This window comes from Arachis ipaensis, chromosome B09 (assembly GCF_000816755.2).
Source record: "Arachis ipaensis cultivar K30076 chromosome B09, Araip1.1, whole genome shotgun sequence".
NCBI classification, from domain to species: Eukaryota; Viridiplantae; Streptophyta; class Magnoliopsida; order Fabales; family Fabaceae; genus Arachis; species Arachis ipaensis.
Window position 1 is genome coordinate 124,622,370 of NC_029793.2, and position 7,930 is coordinate 124,630,299.

Genomic DNA, 7,930 nt, shown 5'->3' on the forward strand with positions numbered 1-7,930 from the left:
TGAATCTGAATTCCTCTAGCTCATTTAGCTGGAGCAATCTTTTTTCTCCAGCTAATTTGGCATCAAAGTTTAGGAATCTGGTTGCCCAGTAGGCTTTATGTTCCAGTTCCACGGGCAGGTGACAAGCCTTACCATACAAAAGTTGGTATGGGGAGGTCCCTATAGGAGTCTTGAATGCTGTTCTGTATGCCCATAGAGCATCATCCAAGCTTCTTGCCCAATCCTTTCTACGGGTACTTACAGTCCGTTCTAGGATTCTTTTTAGCTCTCTGTTAGAGACTTCAGCTTGCCCATTAGTCTGTGGATGATATGGAATCGCCACCTTGTGGCGAATCCCATACCGGACCATGGTAGAGCAAAGCTGTTTGTTGCAGAAGTGAGTGCCCCATCACTGATTAGTACTCTAGGGACCCCAAACTTGCTGAAGATATATTTCTGGAGGAACTTCAGCACTGTTTTAGTATCATTGGTGGGTGTGGCAATGGCCTCTACCCATTTTGATACGTAGTCAACTGCCACCAGAATATAAGTGTTTGAGTATGATGGTGGGAAAGGTCCCATGAAGTCAATTCCCCATACGTCAAACAACTCAATCTCCAAGATCCCTTGTTGAGGTATGGCATAACCATGGGGCAGATTACCAGCTCTTTGGCAACTGTCACAGTTACGTACAAACTCTCGGGAATCTCTATAGAGTGTTGGCCAATAGAAACTACATTGGAGGACTTTGGTGGCTGTCCGCTCACCTCCGAAATGGCCTCCATATTGTGATCCATGGCAATGCCATAGGATCCTCTGTGCTTCTTCTCTAGGCACACATCTCCGGATTATTCCATCTGCACATCTCTTAAAGAGATAGGGTTCATCCCACAAGTAGTACTTTGCATCAGTAATTAGTTTTTTCTTTTGTTGCCTGTTATACTCTTTGGGTATGAACCTTGCGGCTTTATAGTTCGCAATGTCTGCAAACCATGGTGCTTCCTGAATGGCAAATAAATGCTCATCCAGAAAAGTCTCAGAGATCTCAAGAGAGGGGAGGGACGTCCCTTCTACTGGCTCTATCCGGGACAGATGATCAGCCACTTGGTTTTTTGTCCCTTTTCTGTCTCTTATTTCTATATCAAACTCTTGCAGAAGCAACACCCATCTTATGAGCCTGGGTTTTGAATCCTGCTTTGTGAGTAGATATTTAAGAGCAGCATGGTCAGTATACACAATCACCTTTGATCCTACTAAGTATGATCTAAACTTGTCAATGGCATAAACCACTGCAAGCAATTCTTTTTCTGTGGTTGTGTAATTTTTCTGGACATCATTTAAAACGCGGCTAGCATAACAAATGACGTGCAGAAGCTTGTCATGCCTCTGTCCCAGTACTGCACCAATGGTGTGATCACTAGCATCACACATTAGCTCAAATGGTAATGTCCAGTCTGGTGCAGAAATAACTGGTGCTGTGACCAGCTTGGCTTTCAGAGTTTCAAACGCCTATAGACACTCTGTGTCAAACACAAATGGCATGTCAGACAGCCCAAATGGCATCCTTCTATAAGCAAACACTCCAGATGGACATGTGAATGTTGTTTTCTCTTGATCCTGGGAATCTACTACAATCTGGTTATAGCCTAAGTAGCCATCCAAAAAGCAGTAATAATCATGACTTGCCAGTCTTTCTAGCATCTGGTCTATGAATGGTAAAGGAAAATGATCCTTTCTGGTGGCTGTATTGAGCCTTCTGTAGTCAATACACATGCGCCACCCTGTAACTGTTCTTGTAGGAACCAGTTCATTCTTTTCATTATGAACCATTGTCATGTCTCCCTTTTTGGGGACAACTTGAACAGGGCTCACCCAGGGGCTATCAGAAATAGGATAAATAATCCCAGCCTCCAGTAATTTGGTGACCTCTTTCTGCACCACTTCCTTCATGGCTGGATTTAGCCACCTTTGTGGTTGAACCACTGGTTTAGCATTATCCTCTAATAAGATTTTGTGCATACATCTAGCTGGGCTTATGCCCTTAAGGTCACCTATGGACCACCCAAGAGCTGTCTTGTGTGTCCTTAGCACTTGAATAAGTGCTTCCTCTTCCTGTGGATTTAAAGCAGAGCTTATGATCACCGGAAAGGTGTCACCTTCTCCTAGAAATGCATATTTCAGGGATAGTGGTAATGGTTTGAGCTCGGGTTTAGGAGGTTTTTCCTCTGTCTGAGGAAATCTCAGAGGCTCTTTCATTTCCTCTGAATCCTCCAAATCAGGCTGAACATCTTTAAAGATGTCTTCCAACTCTGATTCGAGACTCTCAGCCATGTTGATCTCTTCTACCAAGGAGTCAATAAGATCAACTTTTATGTAGTCTTTTGATGTGTCTGGATGCTGCATGGCTTTGACAGCGTTCAACTTAAACTCATCATCATTGACTCTCAGGGTTATTTCCCCCTGTTGGACATCAATGAGAGTTCGTCCAGTTGCTAGGAAGGGTCTTCCTAGAATGAGAGTGGCACTCTTGTGCTCCTCCATTTCCAGCACTACAAAGTCAGTGGAAAAGGCGAATGGCTCAACTCTGACAATCATGTCTTCAATCATGCCTAATGGGTATTTAATGGAGCCATCAGCAAGTTGGAGACATATCCGGATTGGTTTAACTTCTTCAGTTAAACCAAGCTTTCTGATAGTGGATGCAGGTATTAGGTTGATGCTTGCCCCAAGATCACATAAAGCTGTCTTGGTGCAATTACCTTCTAATGTGCATGGTATGAGAAAACTCCCAGGGTCTTTAAGCTTTTCAGGAAAGCTTTTCAGAATGACCGCACTGCATTCTTCAGTGAGGAGAACTCTTTCAGTTTCTCTCCAATCCTTCTTATGACTCAAGATCTCTTTCATGAACTTGGCATAAGAAGGTATTTGCTCAAGTGCCTCTGCAAATGGAATCTTTATTTCAAGAGTCCTGAGATAATCTGCAAAGCGAGCAAATTGCTTATCCTGCTCCTCTTGGCGGAGTTTTTGAGGATAAGGTATCTTGGCTTTATATTCCTCAACCTTAGTTGCTGTAAGTTTATTTCCTACAGAAGTGGTTGAAGAAGCCTTTTTAGATGGGTTGTTATCAGCACTTGTGTGTGTCTGATCCCTCACTGGCAATTGAGTACCAGAGTTAGAAGCTGGAGTGACGTTAGACGCTAGCTCCTCATCTGTTCCTGGCGTTTGAACGCCAGAACTGTGCTTCTTTTGGGCGTTCAACGCCAGATCCTTGCTTGTTTCTGGCGTTGAATGCCAGTCCTGAGCATGGTCTGGGTGTTCAGCGCCAGCCTTCCACCCAACTTCTGGCGTTTTAGCGCCAGAATTATTTTTCCCTGGGCTCTTACTGTCCTCAGATGGATTTTGGGTGGTTTGCTCATTTCTTGGTTTCCTGCTGCTTTGAAGTGGGGTATTTAGTGCTTTCCCACTTCTTAGTTGAACTGCTTGGCATTCTTCTGTTATTTGTTTTGACAGCTGCTGCCTTGTTTGCTTTAATTATACTTCCATGTTTATATTAGCCATCCTTGTCTCTTGTAGTTTATCCTTGAATTCAGCTAAATGCTTTGTTAGAAAATCCAATTGCTGATTGAATTCAGCAGCTTGCTCTGTAGGACTGAGTTCAGCAGTTACTGTTTTAGCCTCTTCTTTCATGGAAGGGTCACTGCTTAAGTACAGATGCTGATTTCTAGCAACTGTATCAATGAGCTCTTGAGCTTCTTCAATTGTCTTTCTCATGTGGATAGATCCACCAGCTGAGCAATCTAAAGAGATCTTGAGCTCTCTTGTATCTCTCCCAGGCATCATAAAGAGATTCATTATCTCCTTGTTTAAAGCCTTGGATGTCCAGCCTTAGCTGTGTCATCCGTTTTGGAGGAAAGTATTGATTCATGAATTTTTCTGTCAGCTGTTTCCATGTCCTTATGCTAGCCTTAGGTTGGTTATTTAACCACCTCTTGGCTTGATCTTTTACAGCAAATGGAAATAGTAATAATCTATAGACATCCTGATCTACCTCCTTATCATGTACTATGTCAGCAATTTGTAAAAACTGTGCCAGAAACTCTGTAGGTTCTTCCTGTGGAAGACCGGAATACTGGCAGCTTTGCTGCACCATGATAATGAGCTGAGGATTCAACTCAAAGCTACTGACTCCAATGGAGGGTATGCAGATACTACTCCCATATGAAGCAGTAGAGGGGTTAGCATATGACCCCAGAGTCCTCCTGGACTGTTCATTTCCACTTAGATCCATGATGGAGAAAGGGAGATGATGTAAAATAAAAATTTTATTTTTATTTATTTATTTATTTATTTATTTAATTATTTCAAAAATAAAATAAATTAAAACAAAATAAATAAAAATAGGTGAAGATTTTTCGAAAAAATGAGGAGAGAGAAAGTGATCAAGAAGTTTTGAAAAAGATATGATTTGAAAAAGATTTTAAATTTTTGAAAAAAAAAATCTGAATTTTAAAAATAATTTTCGAAAATTTGTTTTTAAAAATAGAGAGAAAAGATATTTTTGAATTTAAAGAGGAAAGAGAGAAACGGTAAGATAGCCCAAGATTTAAAATTTTTAGATCTAATGCTCCTTGTTTTTGAAAATTTTGGAGGGAAAACACCAAGGAATACCAAACTTAAAAATTTTAAGATCAAGACGCAAGGAAAACTCAAGAACACTTTGAAGATTCACAAGAACACAAGAACATGAAGAAAGAACACCAAACTTAAAATTTTTAGAAAATCAAAATAAAATTTTCGAAAAACAAAGGAAAACCAACAAGAAAACACCAAACTTAAAGTTTGGCACGAGATTTAATAGAAAAATTATTTTTGAAAAATTTTTGAAAAGAAAATAAAAGACTCTGACCCAAAAGACAAAAATTTCCTAATCTAAGCAACAAGATTCACCGCCAGTTGTTCAAACTCAAACAATCCCCGGCAACAGCGCCAAAAACTTGGTGCACGAATTGTAAATCACACTTTTTACAACTCGTACCACTAACCAGCAAGTGCACTGGGTCGTCCAAGTAATACCTTACGTGAGTAAGGGTCGATCCCACGAAGATTGTTGGCTTGAAGTAATCTATGGTTATCTTGTAACTCTTAGTCAGGAAAACAATAAAATAATTCACTTATCAATTTTGATTGCAAGGAATAAAAGGGGCAGAACACAAATTATACTTGTATGCACTGATGGAGAATATGTTGGAGTTTTGGAGATGCTTTGTCTTCTGGAATTCTGCTTTCTTCTGTTTTCTGATTCACGCATGCACGTCCTCCTATGGAAAACTGTGTGTTGGTAGATCACCGTTGTCAATGGCTACCATCCATCCTTCCAGTGATAAGGGTCCAAATGCGCTGTCACCGCACGGCTAATCATCTGCAGGTTCTCAATCGTACCGGAATAGGATTTACTATCCTTTTGCGTCTGTCACTACGCCCAGCACTCTCGAGTTTGAAGCTCGTCACAGTCATTCAATCCCTGAATCCTACTCGGAATACCACAGACAAGGTTTAGACTTTCCAGATTCTCTTGAATGCTGCCATCAATCTAGCTTATACCACGAGGATTCTGATTAAGAGATCCAAGAGATATTCATTCATTCTATAGTGGAACAGAAGTGGTTGTCAGGCACGCGTTTGTGGGAGAATGATGATGATTGTCACGTTCATCATATTCACATTGAAGTGTGAATGGATATCTTAGATAGGAACACGCATGTTTGAATGGAAAACAGAATTACTTGCATTAATTTATTGAGACACAGCAGAGCTCCTCACCCCCAACAATGGATTTTAGAGACTCATGCCATAAAAAGGTACAAAGTTCAGATCTAAAATGTCATGAGGTACAAAACAAGTCTCTAAAAGTTGTTTAAATACTACACTAGTAAACTAGGTTTACAGAAAATGAGTAAACTGAGATGGATGGTGCAGAAATCCACTTCTGGGGCCCACTTGGTGTGTGCTGGGGCTGAGACTTAAGCTAATCACGTGTATAGGGCTGTTTTGGGTGTTCAACGCCAGCTTTGGATCCAATTCTGGCGTTGAACTCCAACTCCTAACTTGTTTCTGGCGCTGGACGCCAGATAGCAGCATAGAACTGGCGTTGAATGCCAGTTTATGTCATCTATTATTGAGAAAAGTATGGACTATTATATATTTCTGAAAAGCCCTGGATGTCTACTTTCCAACACAATTCGAAGCGCGCCATTTGGAGTTCTGTAGCTCCAGAAAATCCACTTTGAGTGCAGGGAGGTCAGAATCCAACAGCATCAGCAGTCCTTTTTCAGCCTGAATCAAATTTTTGCTCAGCTCCCTCGATTTCAGCCAGAAAATACCTGAAATCACAGAAAAACACACAAACTCATAGTAAAGTCCAGAAATATGAATTTTTCCTAAAAGCTACTGAAAATAAACTAAAAACTAACTAAAACACACTAAAAACTATATGAAATTAACCCCAAAAAGCGTATAAAATATCCGCTCATCAGTAAGCCACTACATTCCGATGTTGCATCAACACACAACCCAAACCCTTCAAAGAAGCATCACAATATACCTCAAATGGTTCACGCGGTTCCGGTAGGATTAGAACAGGTGCTGAAGTTAATCTCTGCTTTAACGTTTGAAAACTTTCTTCGCACTCCGACGTCCACTCGAACGGCACTTCTTTCCTTGTCAACTTTGTCATTGGTAGCGCAATCCGGGAAAATCCTTCGATAAATCTCCGGTAATATCCGGCTAAACCCAAAAAGCTTCTGACTTCCGTCACAGTCGTCGGTCTTTCCCATTCCATCACCGCTTCTACTTTAGAAGGATCTACAGCTATTCCTCCCTTACTCACCACGTGGCCTAAGAACTTTACTTCCTCCTTCCAGAACTCGCACTTTGACAACTTAGCGTACAACTTCCGCTCCTTTAAGATTTGCAGTACAATCCTCAAGTGTTCCTCATGCTCCTTTACCGTCTTAGAGTAAACTAAGATGTCATCTATGAAAACCACCACGAATTTGTCCAAAAAGGGACGAAACACTCTGTTCATGTAATCCATGAAAATAGCAGGTGCATTCGTTAACCCAAAAGACATTACCGCAAACTCGTAGTGTCCATAGCGTGTTCTAAAGGCAGTCTTAGGGATACCATCTTCCTTCACTCTTATCTGGTGGTAACCGGATATCAAATCAATCTTGGAAAACACTCCAGGTCCTTGCAATTGATCCATCAAGTCATCTATCCTTGGCAGCGGGTACTTGTTCTTTACTGTCACTTTATTTAATTGTCGGTAATCCACACACAAACGCATCCCTCCATCTTTCTTCTTCACCAATAAAACTGGCACTCCCCACGGTGATACACTTGGTCGAATGAACCTCTTATTCAGAAGCTCTTCCAACTGAGTCTTTAGCTCTGCCAGCTCTATAGGAGCCATTCTATACGGTGCAATCGATACTGGTCCAGCTCCCGGCACCAATTCAATTGCAAACTCAATTTCCCTTTGAGGTGGGAACTCAGGGATATCTTCCGGGAACACTTCTGGAAAAACTCTAACCACCAGAATTTGATCTAAGTTCTGGGCATCGCCCAACGCATTAGCAGCCAACAGAATATAACCCTGACACTCCTCCCCACTATAATGCACCATTACAGAGTTCAGGTAATACCCCGTAGCTACCACTGCTCCATTTTCTCCTTCCGGCATAAACCGAATTGTCCGTTCAAAGCAATCCAACAAAATCCGGTTCTTCGACAACCAATCAAACCCCAAAATCATCTCCAGCCCCACCATTGGTAAATAGATCAAATCGTGTACAAAGTCTCTACCCTAAAGCTTGAAACCTACTTGTCTACAACCTGACCTAGTCATAACTGTTTGATGCGGAGTATGTACATGTAGATCAAAAGGTAACTC